Genomic DNA, 15744 nt, shown 5'->3' on the forward strand with positions numbered 1-15744 from the left:
TGGGCTGCTCTGGGGTTCCCTGGAAAACCGGCCCGTGAGCTCACTTAGAATTCTTACCAAAGCTGCTCGCACTGGGGTTATAAATGCTTTTGTGCACCTCATCTAACCCTCAGAAGAGTTTGCACGTGCTGGTGACAGTATTCTCACTTCTGATAAAGAAAGGAGCCCCCCCAGCCAGGCCCCACCCGGCTGAGACCCCAGACAGCACTAGCGCTGTTAACAAGCACCAGTAGGCGGGCACTTGCAATACCTTAGCTCCTCTCAGCCTTGCTGAAGCCTGTAAGGGGAGGGTCAGGACCCCGAGGAACTGAGGTCCAGAGCAGGAACATGACTCACCCCGAGCCCTCAGAGTCCTGATGACGAAGCTGGTTTAACCCATCCCTGCTGGACCTTGGAGCCGACACTAACTGGTGTCCTATAAGCCAGGAAGATGCCAATGTCCCTGTACTCTCGCTGGTCCTGGTGTCACCAAGGCTCCCTGTCTGGTGCCCTGGTCACTCTGCAGAAGCTTCAGGACAGGGCGCATCTGGAATTGGTGTATATAGGGCCACAAATTCTGTCAGCTCCGGCTCTCTGCCCTGTGCTGAGAGGGGCATTGGGGCTGCCTTGGGCTTGGCCGGAGGGGCGGGGGCAGGCCAGGCAGCACCTGGCACGCTCAAGGGTGACTCGGGTACCAGGCCAGGTAGAGAGCTCCCATACCCTGTGCCCGGCACCCACCTTCTCAGCACTGGCAGTGGGAAGAGACTGGCCCAGAGGAGAAGATGGCAGATGGCCCTGTGGCCAGGCCCACTGAATATCCACAGACAGTGGAGGAGGTCAGAGGAGGGTAGAGGCTCACAGCTCCCAGCTTGCCCTGCAGACCTGCCCTCATGCCCTCCGCCTGCAGCCTTTGCTCTTGCTGTTTATTTCCCATGTTGCCAGGGAAGAGAGGGTCTTCAAAGCCACAAAGACCAGGGCTCGATTGCCGTCTCTGCCAGTCTGCAGTATGTGCTGTCTTTACCTCGAACCTCAGTTTCTTTTTCTTTAAAATAGGAAATTGACCCACCTTGCTGGACTATGAGGCCACAAAGGTGACTTTTATCAGATGACGGCTGCTGTTATCTCAGGGTCCTGCCCTTCTTCAAGCGGGATGGGACCTCACCTTTGCTGAGCATTGTCTCTTGCAGAGCTTTGCTCTGGGCAGTTTATAGATGCCTCGTTCATCTTCGCAGCAACCATCTTGTGTGTGCAGCCTGACTCAGGAGCCACAGCCCCATGTGCCCATGTACATTTACATTTAAATAAATTAAAGTTAAATATAACTTAAAATTCAGGTCCTCGGTGGCACTTGCCACATTTTGGATGCTCGGTAGCCGCATGTGGCCAGCGGCCCCAGTTTCGGCAGCCAGATCTAAAAGGTTTCCTAGCATTGCCAGAAGCTCTGTTGGACAGCAGTGGTCTGTGTTATCATCCCCCCACCCCTCCATTTCAGAGGGGCGAAGTTGAGTACTGAGTCTGTGAGAGGTCACATGCAGGGTCACGCTGGATGAGAGAGACCTGGGACACAAACCTAGACCTATCAGCTGCTAGCCTGCCTAGTCCCGGATGAACACAATCTACTTTCTTATTGCCCAGCTCCTTTCATGAGGCCTGTGGGCTCCTGGTGGGTGAGGACGGCGTTTTCTCTGTACCCCGGTGCCTCGCCTAAGGCCTGCCCAGCGTGAGTACTGGAGGCAAGTATTTGCTGAGTGAGCGATGGAGTGAATGGTTACGTGAACACTCCCTTCTGAAACTTTGGGGAGAAATTCCCTCTGCTCCTGACTAATGTGCAGAGGCACAGAGCCGGCTGCTGAGGAGTGATGGATGGCCCCTCTCCCAAGATAAATGTGGCAGTCAAGGTAATCGGATTGTGTGTGACGGTCTAATTTGTAGGCAGGGTAGGAATCGCCCAGCCATGCCTCGCCCCAGCCGCCCGTATTAGTTTAATCAAATGCCCAGTATCTAAATGACTGGGCCCTGGTGATGGATGATGTGAGCTCTGTTAAATGCTATTGCCCTGTCGAGCCAAACTTCCCAGAGCCCCACCAGACTCCTGGGCTCTTTAATTTGTTTTTCCTTGCTTGGTTATCTCTGTGTAGGGCAGGGAAGGGGGGCTGGAGCTCTTCGGTCTAAGTCTCTGGGTGTTCGTGGAGGAGAAGGTGGAGACCAGAGCTGTGAGGAGTCAGAGGGAATCCTGAGAAGCCTTTCTGGGTCCCTGCTGCCAGTCTTGGGGAACCCCATTCCCCAGAGCTCATTGAACTTGTGCCTCATGTAGCGTGGGTCCTCTGTCTGAGGCGACTTCTCCTTTCACCATGGAACTAGCCTTTTCGCTCTCCTAAGGGGGCATTTTGATAGAGAAGAGTTCTTCATTTTAATGTGGAAAACTTAGCAATCTCTTCCTTATTGCTAGTGTTCATGTGTTCTCTCCGAGAATCTTTCCCAATCCCAGGGTCATGAAGCTCTCCTCCCATATCATCCGAGACACTGTGTTGTTTGGCATTTATTAGGGGGTCTGTGGTGTGAGGTAGGGGTCAGTTTCCAGCCTGGTCATTCTGAGTATCTGCTGTGTACCTTGCACTGGGTCCTTGGGAGAGACAAGGTAGAAAAGGTAGAGTCCTGCTCCCCAGGACTAACAACCTACTTGAGCTGAAACATGTATTTTTAAAAGGAGGTTCAAAACAGCATGTATAACACGCCACCCTTGTGTCAGAGAGTGGGGTATGTCCTTAGATGCTTGCATCCCTACCTTCCATCACTACTGAGTGCCTCCTGCTTGCGGGCATTGTTCTAGGCACTGAGGAGATGGCTGTGGATGCAACACACAGAAACCCCTGCCCTGGGGAAGCGGTTGGCCAGTGCAGGGACAGGGAGTCAGATACAGAAATTTCGTGCTTGTGAAGTAGGCACCTGGCTCATGGAGACTCCATGCACAGTAGAACTAGATGCTGCCTGGTCTTGCACCATCCCCGTCATCAGTTGCAGATTGGACCATCTTTATCCATACAGTTTCCGTTGGCTGATTTTTGAAGTACCGTATTTTTACCCAAATAGTGCCCTCTGCCAACCACTCCCTCCCCCCCTCCCCATTTTCCTAAGCACGCTATGCTAATTTTTATTTACAGCAACATGTAAAAAAGTTGGTTAGCAGCTTTTACGAAAATGCCTGGGGGAGGGGTAAGCTGTTGGCTGGCAAACAGTGGAAGGTCCACATTATTTGTGTAAAAATACGGTAGATCGCCAGGCTTTTTTCCTAGTATATCTTAGTCTGAAAGTTCTCCAAAACCTGTCCGTCATCACAACAACGCACAAGCCTCCGCTGACAGACAGGTGGTGGCTGCACGTGAGGTGCGTTGGCCGGGAATCGAACCTGGATCTCCTGCACGGAAGGCGGGAATTCCACCACTGAACCACCACTACCCCTCGTACTATGGGAGAAGGTCATAGGTGCTATGGAGAACGAATAAGCAGGGAAGGAGCATGGAGGGAATGTGGGTTGGGCGTGTGTTGAAATTTATAAACTGGGAAGGCCAGGGAAGCCCCCGCAGCTAGTAAGGACAGAGGGCGGAGGGAGCCACTCACGTGGGATGTCCAGGACAGGAGTCTTCCAGGCAGAGGAAACAGCCAGTGCAAACGTCCCGATAGATGTAAATGATAGATTCACTCTGGGAGGAAGACCAAAAGCCACTTAGGGTTCCCCTGGTGAGAAGAGCTGGCAACAAGGGCGGGCTTGGGGGAGACTGTACTTTTCAGCATATGTACTTTTTTTATGCTTCCGTATTTTTCAATTACGTGCCACATATTAAACCAGTTGCTATCCATGTGTGTCAGAGTAGAGCTGCTCCTTAGGGTTTTCATGGCTGTGACCTTTTGAGAACAGATTGCCAGGCCTTTCTTCCGACGTGCCACTGGGTGGGTTTGAACCGCCAACCTTTAGGTTAGTAGCCCAGCACTTAACCACTTTTGCACAATGCACAGATTATCTCTTTTTAAGAACATTTAGAAGTTAGATAGGGAGGGACATGAGTTGGAACAAGGAGGTGGAGCAGTCAGATGTAATGGAAAAACTTCGGGTTTGGAGGCCAGTGGATGTGGACCCAAATCCCTGTTCTGGCCTCTATCTGAAATGTTAGCTTTTTAAGGAAAACGGGTTTGTGTATTACTTATGCAAACAGAGTAATTTCACAAATTTAAAAAAAAAAAAGATCCCACCCTGCCTGTTGTTTTAGCTGTGTGTCCTTGGGCAGACTTCTTAACTTCTCTGAGCACTAGCTTCCTCCTGCATAATGGAGGTAGCAATCTCTGCCTCAGAGGACAGTGTACAGTGTAAAGGGCTATGTGGGTTTCTGTGTGGCCTGCAGTTGGCCTTCCTGAGGGCATGTACCTGCGTGGCCTGGCTCCTTTCAGGGCAGGGGGAGAGACTATATATCCCTGTCCTCAGATTCTCCAGGGGCCTCTGGTCCCCAGGAAGGTGTAGAACTTTGCAGTACAGCTCCCTCAGGGGTAGCAGACCCTCTGGCCCTACCAGGTGGTCCATCATCTGACTGGCAGGGGTCCCCAGATCCCCACAGGGTCCAAAGTGCCCAGCTGTGCCAGCCTGGCCTGGGTCAGCTGATCACTGGCCCCACCACCCCTCCTGCCCCGGTGTTTCCTTCTTTGCGTGTTATGTTCATTTTTCATAGCCTCTGTCAGAAGCAGAAGGCAGTGAGCTGTTTCCTGCAGGGAGAGAGCAGGCACTGGAGGGGGAGGAGGGCGGGAGAGCTGCGTGGTGATTAAACACTGCAGAGGCCTCAGCAAATGACGGCTCCCTCCCCCAGCTGCTCAGGAAGAGGAGCAGGGAGCCAGGCCTGGGCTGCAGATGGCCTGGGCTGCTGTCTGCTCCGCCCCCTGGGGCTGCCCCCCCCCCCCCGCCCCAGTCCAACCAGACAGCTGCGACGAGGGCAGGGCAGCAGTGCTGAGCTCTGTGTGATCTCGTTCCGTCCTCACAGCCAGCCACTGTGTGAGGTGGGAACCAAGGGCGCGGGAGTAGGTGATGGGCGCAGGGCCACACAGCCAGCACACTAACAAGTGGTGGAGCAAGAGAGTCATTAAGTGGGCACAGCCGTGTTCACCCTGAAGAACTAAAGTGTAGGCTTTCAGTCAGACCGTGCGTGCCAGTGTGGAGCGCTGGACGTTTGCCCGAATCGTGTTCTCCGCTGTGAACTTGATGTACACCGTTACACTTTTGGAGCAACTGTGAGCTAGGTTACGTACAGGTGAAGAAGCAGGTCCGCACACCTGCCAGGGCCTTGCCCAAGACCACACAGTTCATGTTGTTAGTTGCCGTCGAGTCTGTTCCAACTCATGGTGACCGTAAGTACAACAGAACGAAGCAGTGCCTGGTCCCGTGCCATCTCCATGATCGTTGGTATGCTTGGGTCCATTTTGTGGCCATTACACAGTTCACACCTCATAGATAAACCAGGGGTCTTCCACTTCTGACTCCCTCCCCAGTGCAGAGGGCCCAGGGAGAGAGAATCCAGGGCCACACCTCTAGGGCCCTGAATACAAAGATCTAGGGAAATCAGCCATCACAGCATTTGCCAAGGGTATGGTTCCCCTGGCCCAGGGAACCTGCGCGCGTTGTGGACTGAGAATGGGACGTGGCCCACTCCCTTCCATTCATGCAGCAGAGGGGCTGAGCACCTGCGTCCTGCCGTGCGCTGAGCTTGCGCCTTGGTCTGGAGCAGCGGTCCCTACCAGCAGCATCTGCGTCACCTGGGAACTTGTTAGAGATGCAGATTCTCAGGCTTGTACCAGACCCACTGAATGGGGGGCGGGGGACAATACTCTGTTTTTCCAAGCCCTCCAGGTGGTTCTGATGCTGGGCTAGATTGAGAACCCTGGGCCTGGAGAGCCAGGTGCTCAGTCTTGCCCTGGGACCTCCCCACCCCGGCTGTACAACTGGATATTTAAAGAAACCTCAGAGAGAACCGTTTGATGGGGTAGAGGATCTTCTGGCATAAGAAAAATCCTTTCGTTTCTTGCTCCTCCCAAGTGTTCTAGAAATCTAGCCACCTGTGTCAGGTTTGCTTCAAATGGTGTCTACCTATCAATGACTAAAACAAGTTAGCGTGCTAAAAAAAATACGAGATATTCTCTGAAACGCACTGGGGGCCTGCAGTGTGGGAAGAGGGCCCCAGGGGAAGTGGAGGCTGGTCTGGTGTTCCAGGCAGCCGGGTGCCCCCGCTGTAGGAATAAGCCTGGCGGGGGGGGTTCCTCCTTGCCTGGCAGCCCGCTAGTAACAGCCAAGCCAGGCTTGGGGGGGTGGTCCTAAAGCTCTGTCAAGCATCCTTGCTCAGTGGCTCTCAGAAAAGGAGAGCCACAACTGATGAGGAAGTCAAGACACAGAAACGTGAAGCCTGCAGGCATCAGCAGCTCTTGTAGGATGAATGGGTAAAAGATAAAACCCAGTCCCTGGGTGGCACAGTTAGTGCTTGAGTACTAACCTAAAAGTTGGCAATTCAAGCCTCCCCAGTGCTGCCGTGGAACAAAAGGCCTGGTGGTCTGCTTCCGTAAAGATTACAGCCAAGAGAACCCTGTGGAGCAGTTCTACTCTGTAACACATGGGGTCTCCATGAGTCATCGTCAACTCGATGGCAATGGCTTAACACAGCTCTGGATAGAAGGCCCATTTGAAGGGTGTCATCTCCCACAGGGTGAGGTTAGCAAGGAGTGTCGGAATCTGCCCCAAATGTCCGCCCATGGGGGTGGGAGCACAGTGGGTGCCCCTGAGCTGAAAGCACCCAAGTGATGTCCTGGGTGGTTCCAGCTGGAGTGGGATCTCTGCCCACCCGCCTAGTGGCTATGCCTTTGCACGGCATAGACCTTAACTCACTCTGCCCGGGTCAGGAGGGTGTGACCTGAGATTCATGAAGGTTAACCAGGTCACTCAGTCCAGGAGGAGGGAAGGGAGAGGGGAAGCTGGGTGGGGTGTGGTGGTGTGGGGTGGGGTGGTGGCAGAAGGTTGGGGCCTGGTCAGCAGGGTTTTCCCAGGTCTGCTGTTTTTCAGAGTACAATGAGTGACCTCAGCCCAAACCCTCAGTAATCACGGGTGTGGATCACCCCACAAAGCCCCAAATCCCTCACCTGCCCCATGTCACTGTGGTGCACACCCCCTCGGTCACCCCCTAGGTCTGGAAAGCTTTCCAAGTGGTCCCTTCGTGTAAACAAAGGCACTCCTGGCAGAGGCACCTCCCTGAGGTTTATTTTCAGGACTGGGACCCAGGACAGTCCCTGCTCTGATATCCTGGGCCCAGGCAGAGTGGAAGAAACTGTTATCTGAGGGGTCCGGGGTGTGTGGCACTCTGCTTCTGTAAAGTTTACAGCCTCAGAAGCCCCATGGGACAGTTCTCCTCTGTCCTATAGGATTGCTATGAGTCGGAATCGACTCAACGGTAGTGGGTTTTTGGTTTGGGGTGTGTCACTGGCTCCTGGCTCCCACGGGAAGAGCCAAGGGCCTGGGATCCCACACGGGGCCAGAGTGAATGGCAGGAATGCACAGCCAGGCCTCAGTGTCCCCAAGGGCGGACGCCGTGGTTTTTAGACTGGGGAGGGGAGAGACTGACCTTAGAAAGGGGCCTCATTCCAACTTCTCGTTCTGTGTGCTGGGAAGGGGAGACATAGCTGAACTGTGTGTACCCAGCTGGGAAGCTTCAGAAAAGTAAATTACCCAGGGAAGAAGTTGATTCCCGTAGCCTCGCCTTACCCCTGCAGCCCCTGCGAGAGGGCAGCTGGCAGTAGTGTGCAGACCGAGGAGGCGCTATCTGTGCAGAATAGAGAACAGGCTTTCCAGTGGGTCCCCCTGGAATGAGGCCACATGGTCCGGGGCGCCTGGGGAGACAGCTCGGGGCTTGCATGGCAGGAGAGGAGGGGGTCACGGCATGGTTCTCTCCTCTTCACTGCCTCAGCTGCAGACGCACTTGGAGAGCAGTCCCAGTATGGGAGAATGCCCTCCTGAGTGGGCCACCCTGGTCCTCTGGTCCTGCTCGGGGGCTGAGGTGGGTAAGATGGGGTGGGGTGATGCTTAGCTCTCGGCGCCCCCCCCCCCTCACGGACACTCCAGTGCACTCTCGGGTAGTGAAAAGGGTCTGCTCTGTTGGAAGCCATGTCCTTCTCAGAGGGCAGGTGCACAGAGGCCCACCTCAGCCCAGTCCCCCTGGCCTCAGTCCAGTGTAGGGGCAGATCTACCTGGACAGTGGGTGACTTTGGCCCGCTGCTGGTGGGCTGAGAGTGGGGACCTGAACTCCCCACCCCTTCTCAGGCCACCTCCCCCTCCAACACACTTGCTTTGCTATTGAAAAACAACTTGCTGTCTAATCGACTCCGACTCCGACTCATGACCCTATGTGTGTCAGAGTAGAACTGTGCTCCATGAGGTTTTCAATGGCTGATTTTTTGGAAGTAGATCGCCAGGCCTGTCTTCCGAGGTATCTCTGGGTAGACTCCAACTGCCCACCTTTTGGTTACAGCCAAGCACGTTAGCTGTATAATTTTCAACTGAGATGGCCTAGAACGTCCCCCACCCACGCCCCATTGCCGACATATATCCCTGGTAAATGGGAAAGCACTGACTTGCTCCTGACCCTGCTGCAAGCTCAGGCATGCCCTCGGGCAGGTTCCCTAGCTTCTCTGCGCCCATATCTCATGTCTAAGGTGGAGGCTGTGGTTACCTCTCCACCTCCAGGGTGCTGGGGAGGGTCCATGGCCAAGGAGTGTGGGCAGTGGTGGGCAGCAGTGCCTTGGCCAGATGCTTCCTGCCCGGGCTGCCAGGATAGAGGTGCCACTCTGCAGAGGTCCTTATCAGGCACCTCCAAGATGATGACAATGCCCCCGTGAGTTTGTTTCCAGGTATCTTTGCAATTGAGCCTGAGGTCAATGGTGCTAACCGGGATGGCCCAGGAGGCAGTGTGTGGTGGGCAGGGAATTTTCCAGGCTGAGATTTTCTGACAGTCCAGGGAGAGGCTCAGCCCATTGGGTGTGTCCTCTGGGGCCTGTGCATCCTGCCCAACCGGCCCAGCCTCCGCTCGTCTGCTGGGTGAGGGGTGGCCGAGGGCGGCCAAACCGGTTTGGGAAACAGCCCTGCAGGCTCCGGCTCCAAGGCTCGCTGGGAGTTCAGTTCCCAGGGCGAGTTCACACGCCTTGAGACTCAGCTCCTGCCAGCCCAGCTGCCCTTGGGGACAGGGGGTAGGAGTATATTGAGCTGTGCTGGGGAGGGAGGGGCAGGCCCGGGGCCCTCTCCCGGACCAGGCTGGCCGAGGATCTGAGACGGCAGGGCCTGCTCAGCACAGAGAAGCAGGTAGGACCCAGCAGGTAGCCTGGGAGCCTCCGTCCTTGCCCCTCCTTGAGTGTATGTGGGGGACGAGAAGGACAGGGTCACTCCCAGCCAAACGGTCAGCCAAGGGTTTCTCCTTGTTTTGAGTTTCTTACCCACAGGGTGTCAGGAGATGACAGCAGGGAGCAGCGTGGGAATGACCTAGAACTGTGCTGCCAATGGCCATTGTACAGAGATGCCATTGGTTTGCAGGAGAGCAAGACTTTCCCCCAAGGGAAGCCTCTGGTTTTATGTTCTGGGGTCAGCTGACAGGGCCCCCAGAGTCCAGCCTGCAGCTTCCGGAATGACTTGTCCTGTGATCAGAGAGAAGCCCTAACCCCACAGCAGCCCCGGAGCTGAGGATACAGAGTCCTTCCCCCAGCCCCTATGACCCATCACCCCTGGCCCTGCACACCGTCCAGCTATCTGACCCCTCTCTGGGCTCAGGCCTTGAATAAGGGTCACTAGGCAAGCGGTGGTCTCCGGAACTCCAGCCCACACTGTTGGAGGGACTGGCCTTTTGTCCCCACAGGCCCTGCGGGATAGAGAAGGGGTCGCGCCCTGAGAGGTCACAGAGGTCAAGGAGGCCTCAGCCCTGAGGGACGTAACTCAGCTCCATTGCGACACCAGGGCCGAGTCACGGGGCCTCAGACTTCAGGGAGCCCGGTGCCTGCTGCCTCCTTCACAGCCAGCCCAGAGCAGGGAAGGAAGTTGCCTGTGGTTACACCGGAAGCTGGCAGCTGACAGGGCTGGGAGCTGGGAGGGCAGCCGAACTGTAGTGGGGAGGTGAGCATGAGGCAAGGGCAGCGTTCTTCTGGCGGAGGGGGTGGGGTGGGGGTGGTGTGCCTGGTCTCAGAGAGGTGATGTCAGGGACCTGTGGGGACAGTGGAAACCCAGCCTGGACCTGCATGGGAGCCTGGCGTGGACCCAGCCCTGTACTCCCCTGTGGAGAGACTGGCGTTGAATCTCTTGATGTCCCTCTTGGGCATTGATCTCCCTCTTCCTGAAAGAGGGATCCTCTTGTCCTCGGCTGGCCACCTCCCTGGAGTCTGTGAGGCTCTTATGAAGTAAAAGGTGCGGGGGCGTGGGAGGGAGGGCTGACTGTTTACCCTCAGGGTCCTGTTAGATCATGCCGCCCCAGTTACAGATGCACACTTGGGGCCCCCAGGCCAATCCACTGGCTAACTGGCTGTGTTAGAGCCCAATCTTGGTCCCCTGGGCCCAGCGGTCACTGACCCAGGCCCAGGCACCACCTTGGACCCTCTGTGGTCATATGCTTCCTGTGCCCTTTCCTCCTGGGAGGAGGTAACCTGAGGGGTTGGGGAAAGGCTCTTTTTTCATTTCTGGGGGCTCCCGGCAGTGGTGGGCCTGCAGAGGAGGGTGGCAGGAAGCCTGGCCCGGGAGCCACAGTGATGACGCCAGGCAGAGGGACCACCCCAAGAATGGTTCTGTTTCTCGGGGTCACCGATCAGACCACCCATTCCTGCTGGGAGGAAGGAGATGCACGCAGGAACCCTGGGCTTGGCTCCTGTACCCCTGCCCAGGCCCCCCGATGGAGACCAGATCAAAGGCCCTCTGTTAGCCGTTTTGTTGGCCCGGTGTGCAGAGGAGAGAACAGCTGCACCAGGTCCCAAGTGCTGAAGAGGAAGGAGTCTGTCCAGACTGGCCGCTGGGCCCCGCTCAGCCTGATTGAACCGAGTCAGAAGTGAGCTGGGTTGGGCTGAGCTCCTGGGGCCCGAGGCCCATGCAGTGTAGTGTCTGGCAGGCAAGGGGAACTTCAGGTACGGGTACAGTCAATGCTGGGGAGCAACACTGCCTGCCGTGGGAAGTCCCCAGTCCCATGGAGGGGGCACGGCCTGTTGTGGGGGTGCCCTGTGTGAATGAGGTAGTATAAGGCTTGTCCCAAGGAGAATAAGCATTTTGTCATGATCTTGGAGGCGGTTGAAAGGATTTGTATTTTATTTGAACAACAGCAAGTAAGTGGAAAGACATGAGGGACGGGAACCTCTGAATCCTACGGCGACTTGTGTGCTCTGTACAACAAACAGTAACATGTATTCTTACGTAGTTTTTCTACATGCTAGGCACTGCGCTAAGGATTTTATGTGTATTAGTTCATTTAACGCTCATGTCAGCTTATGAGGTAGGTGTTATTTGTTATCCTCATTTTGCAGAAGGGAAAACCAAAGCACAGAGAGGTTAAGTCATTTGCCCAAGGTCACACAGCTGCTGATTAGCTGAGCTGGGATTTGAACCGAGGCCACCTGGCTCCAGAGTTTGTATTCTTGGCTATTTTGCCTTCTAGAAGTAGGAGGTAGTCAGCCACCTACCTCCTGACCTTCTACTTGCTTCTGGTATAAGAATCACCATTGCTCATATGTGGTAACAAACCTCAGGCCCTTTATCTCGGCAGACCTGTGAGCAGGAGAGGTTCCCCCTGTGGTCTCCCCATTTTACAGTTGAGGTGCAGACACTAGCCCAGGCATGTGTCGTCTCAAACCCTATGTTCTTCCCTCTCCCCTCTCCATCTCCTCCAAACTCACACCCTCTGACCCCAATCTTCCCTGGGCAGCTGCCCCAGGACTCCACCTTGGGAAGGAGGAAGAGGAGGGTTGGGGGAGGGGGGCAGCATCTCCAGGGAACCTGGGGTGAGATGCTCTGCCTGGGCCCTCACCTTAGCCTTCCCCTGAGAGAGGGACTCAGGGAAACCGTTAACACGAACACTGACATCAACCATGAGCAGAGAAAAACCAGGGTTGTGGCTGGGCCGCCTTTTAAGTTACTCTGATTGTTGTTTGTGTAAACTGTTAGTCTTTACTCCTCATCACTGGTGTGGCCCACTGATGGCCGTGCATGTCATGAGCCAGTGGCAGCGTGACTTGAGTCTGAGTTTACTTGATAGCAGCCCTGAGCTCTGAGCACAGTCAGGATTGCACCCAGGACCTGCTGCCCCTGAGGCTGGTTCCCACTCACAGGGATGGTTATGTGCCGACGGCTTAAAAACCGCAGGGCAACCAGGCAGTAGGTGACAACACAGGGCACCAGTGTCTGTCTGTCTGTCTCTTCCATCCTCTCTGTGTACGGGATAATGCTAGCTGTGACTCATTAAAGCCAGTTGACCGTGTGTTGGCTGCACAGCGCTGTGCTGGGTGCCGGGTTGCAGAAGTGGCTCCCTCCTGGGACTCCTGCTCCCCGGTGGGGTACACGTCATTCCCCCAAGTAACCCCCTGTTCCCCTCACTGTGTGGCTCGGAGCAGCTACTCTCCACCAGCCCCTCGTGGCCTCTGGGGACATAGATAGGAAATAGGGAAAGAGGTGATCAGAATGGCATTGATGGAAAATCCCTGTGGCCACTCACCATGCTGAGTGTGGGTGGCAGGAGGCAGGTTTGGCGGCTGAGATACAGAATAGGACGCTCTTGTCATAATTCAGGGGAGGGTGATGAGGGCTACAGTCAGGTGCTCGGTGTGGGGAGGGAGCCAGGGGCAGACTGCAGAGAGAGATAATGGGGGCACGAAGCCCCATGGGGAGGGCGGGGTTCTAGGTTCCCGAGAGCTCTGAGGTACCCTGGGGCCTTCCCCCAGTGGGGCCTTCCGCCAGTGGACGGGGGAGCTGGCCCTCGCAGGTGACTTCCAGGTGGGGGTGATCAGCAAGGGGAGGAGCCCAGAGTAGGTGCCCTTGACTCACAGGGTAAGACTCTCAGCTGCCTCCCATTTCCAGGTCCCACTCTGCCTCCCCCTACACCTCCCGGTCCCCCTGATTGTCCTCACACTTCCACTGCCCCCTCAGGGGTGTTGGATGGGTTTAATAAGGCAATGATATAGAAGCATTTTGCAAATGTAGAATAATGAAGTGCGCTGGTTTCCTCCCAGGTGGCCCTTTCTGCCTTGCACTGTGGACTCTTCCTCCACCCCTGTTCCCCAGGCCCCCCAGACCCCCAGGCCCGGTGTGAGGGTGAGAGGCCCCTGCTTCATCATGCCTCCCCTCTGCCTGGCTGGCCTCCTTCTGGTCCCTCTGAGTCCGGCCCCATCCTCCTGGGTCTCCCAGGTCTCAGAAGCAGCTTTCTACATTGTGTTATAGCCCCCCATGGCCCCATGTGTGTACATGACTCTCACGCTCACATACTTCCTCTGTTCTCCAGCAGCCTTTCGCCGCCAAGATGATCTTTGATATTAGCACGCCTTTGTTTCATTTTGCGGGAAGCTTCTCCGGGTGTAGCGTTTGATGCCTCTCTGGCTTGGCCTTACATCCAGGGCTCGGAGCTCTCCTCTCCAGACTGCCTTTCATCCTCCCGTTCCCCACCACTGCCTCCTGTCCGTTCCTGATCCCAGACCTTCCCGAGAGCGAGCCTCTCAGCCTCTTACTGCCTGAAACCAGCCTGCTTGCTCCATGGGACTGCCTTTCCCCTCTGGCCACAATGGCGGCTTCCATTGTCTCCCTACTTTTCAAGCCTGTGTCCAGCCTCTCTAGCTTGTGCCCAGCGAGCTTGTCTGGTCCCGCTGATGCTCCCATTCCCAGATCCCACTCTGCCTCCCCCTACACCTCCCCATCCCCCAGTTTGTCATCTGCTCACAGAGTGTGCCTCCCCTCCCTCTCCTGCCTGCTGTATTGTCTGGAGAGTTCTGGCTACACCCTTTCCGCCTGGCACCTCCACAGCTCCCAAACCCTTGTCTGACCCTGCAGCCTTGGCATGCAGCCCTTTCCTCCACCGTCCTTCTCAGAGGGCATCATTGCCACAGAGACCAGTGGTCCAGCGCTCATTCACGTGGTTGTCCCATCCTAGACGTCCGCTCTGCCAGGAGCTTCAGGGCAGAGGGAGATAGGGACCTGCCATTCCCCCCGGGAGTGCACATCTGGGGCCAGCAAGACTAGGGAGTCCCGGGGCCCTCCACTCGGGAACCTGCCCTCACTCTTTGGGAGCTATTACGTTGGGTTTTCTTTTTCCTAAAGGGCCCTGTGGTGTGGGGTGGTTAAGCTGCAGGTGGAGTAGCCAGAAAGGCCTTGGGGAGCAAATGCCGGGGATTTGGCACTCCTCAGGCCCTCGTCCCGCACCCCTCTGGATTCTCCAGCCCAGCCTGGATTCTCCATGGATGGAGCGCACACGCTACCTTAGCTGCAGAAGCCTGGAGTGCAGCTGCTACAGGTGCCCAAAGACACCCACTCCTGGATCCCATTAATAGAGGTGTCACCCATTGTTACACACACCGTTGTTTTACATAGCACTGAGAAGAGACAGCATACTGCCAGTCACACACAACACACCATCAGCTATGCCTGTGGCTTCGTGAGAGCAACTGTGAACTAATCTTTACAAGTACCCTACGAGCTGGGTAGTATCGTTACCATCGCTCCGTTTTAGAGATGAGAACAGTCACGACAAGGTCGGGTAGCTTGTTCGAGGTAACCCAAGGTGGTAGTGACAGAGCCAGGGTTACATCTTTGCATGTGCCTGTTTCAGAGACAGAAACTGGAGGGAGGTGTGCGTCTCTGACTGGGTGAATACGGACATTCGACATTGTCTCGCAGACAGAGGAGACGGCCCAGCAGCCCCCAGTTCTGTAGAACCGTCGGGGCAGGCAGGAGAATGGTATGGATACGGGGTATGCTTTCGAGCCTGACTGCCTGGGGTTCTGTTTTGACTTCCTGGTTTACCTGCTGTATAACCGCGGGCTAGTGATTTGGCCTTTCTTCTCCAGAGTACTCTAATCTGTAAAATGGGCATGATGGGAATTTCTGTATCATCAGGTGGTTGGCAGGATTAGATGAAATTATGCCCACAAAGTGTGTGGCCCAGTGCACGGCACGTAGGACGACCTCCATGGCGTTGGCTGTTGCCATCATCCACACTGAACTGGGTGGTCTTTCTGTATTTGCCTTCCTACCCCATGACCAGGAGCCCAGGAAGGCATGAGTCTATGTCTGTGCCCTCAGTGCTGAGCTCAGGGGCCTGCCAGGGGTTGGCTGCTGGGTAGTGGTTGTAGTTGTTGAAGGCTGCGGCAGGTTTTGGAGAAGCGGGAAAGACAAGTGCAGGCACCAGGAGCACAGAGAGGCTGCCCTGCATGTCTTCCCCTGGGCTAGCAGCCACTTCTCCATCCACGGCCCTCAGCCCCTGCTCCCCTGTGCATGGGGCCATCTGGGTATAGGCTGCTGACTTGCCAAAGCCAGGGCCCTCAGTGGTCATAAGGGTCTCGGGCTATCCTGGATCCTAAGGAATCTGGGCTGCCCTCTGCCCACACTGCGGAGGGAGTCCCACAGGGATCCTGGGGAGATGAAGGACCTCCCTCCAGGGCTGCATGCGCCTGCCCACTGGTGGCAGCAGAGGGGAGCTGCCTCCTGTGTCTTAGGCAGAGCAGAACACGTGACGTGGTCCTCGCTCT

The 15744-nt window shown here is 55.9% G+C and overlaps 1 protein-coding gene across 14 annotated transcripts in view; it reads left to right on the forward strand.

The window, feature by feature from the left end:
• Positions 1-15744, forward strand: part of ZMIZ1 (zinc finger MIZ-type containing 1) — a 257806-nt gene that overhangs the window by 197338 nt on the left and 44724 nt on the right. The window lies entirely within an intron of this gene.

The sequence above is a fragment of the Loxodonta africana genome, chromosome 16, assembly GCF_030014295.1.
Source record: "Loxodonta africana isolate mLoxAfr1 chromosome 16, mLoxAfr1.hap2, whole genome shotgun sequence".
NCBI classification, from domain to species: Eukaryota; Metazoa; Chordata; class Mammalia; order Proboscidea; family Elephantidae; genus Loxodonta; species Loxodonta africana.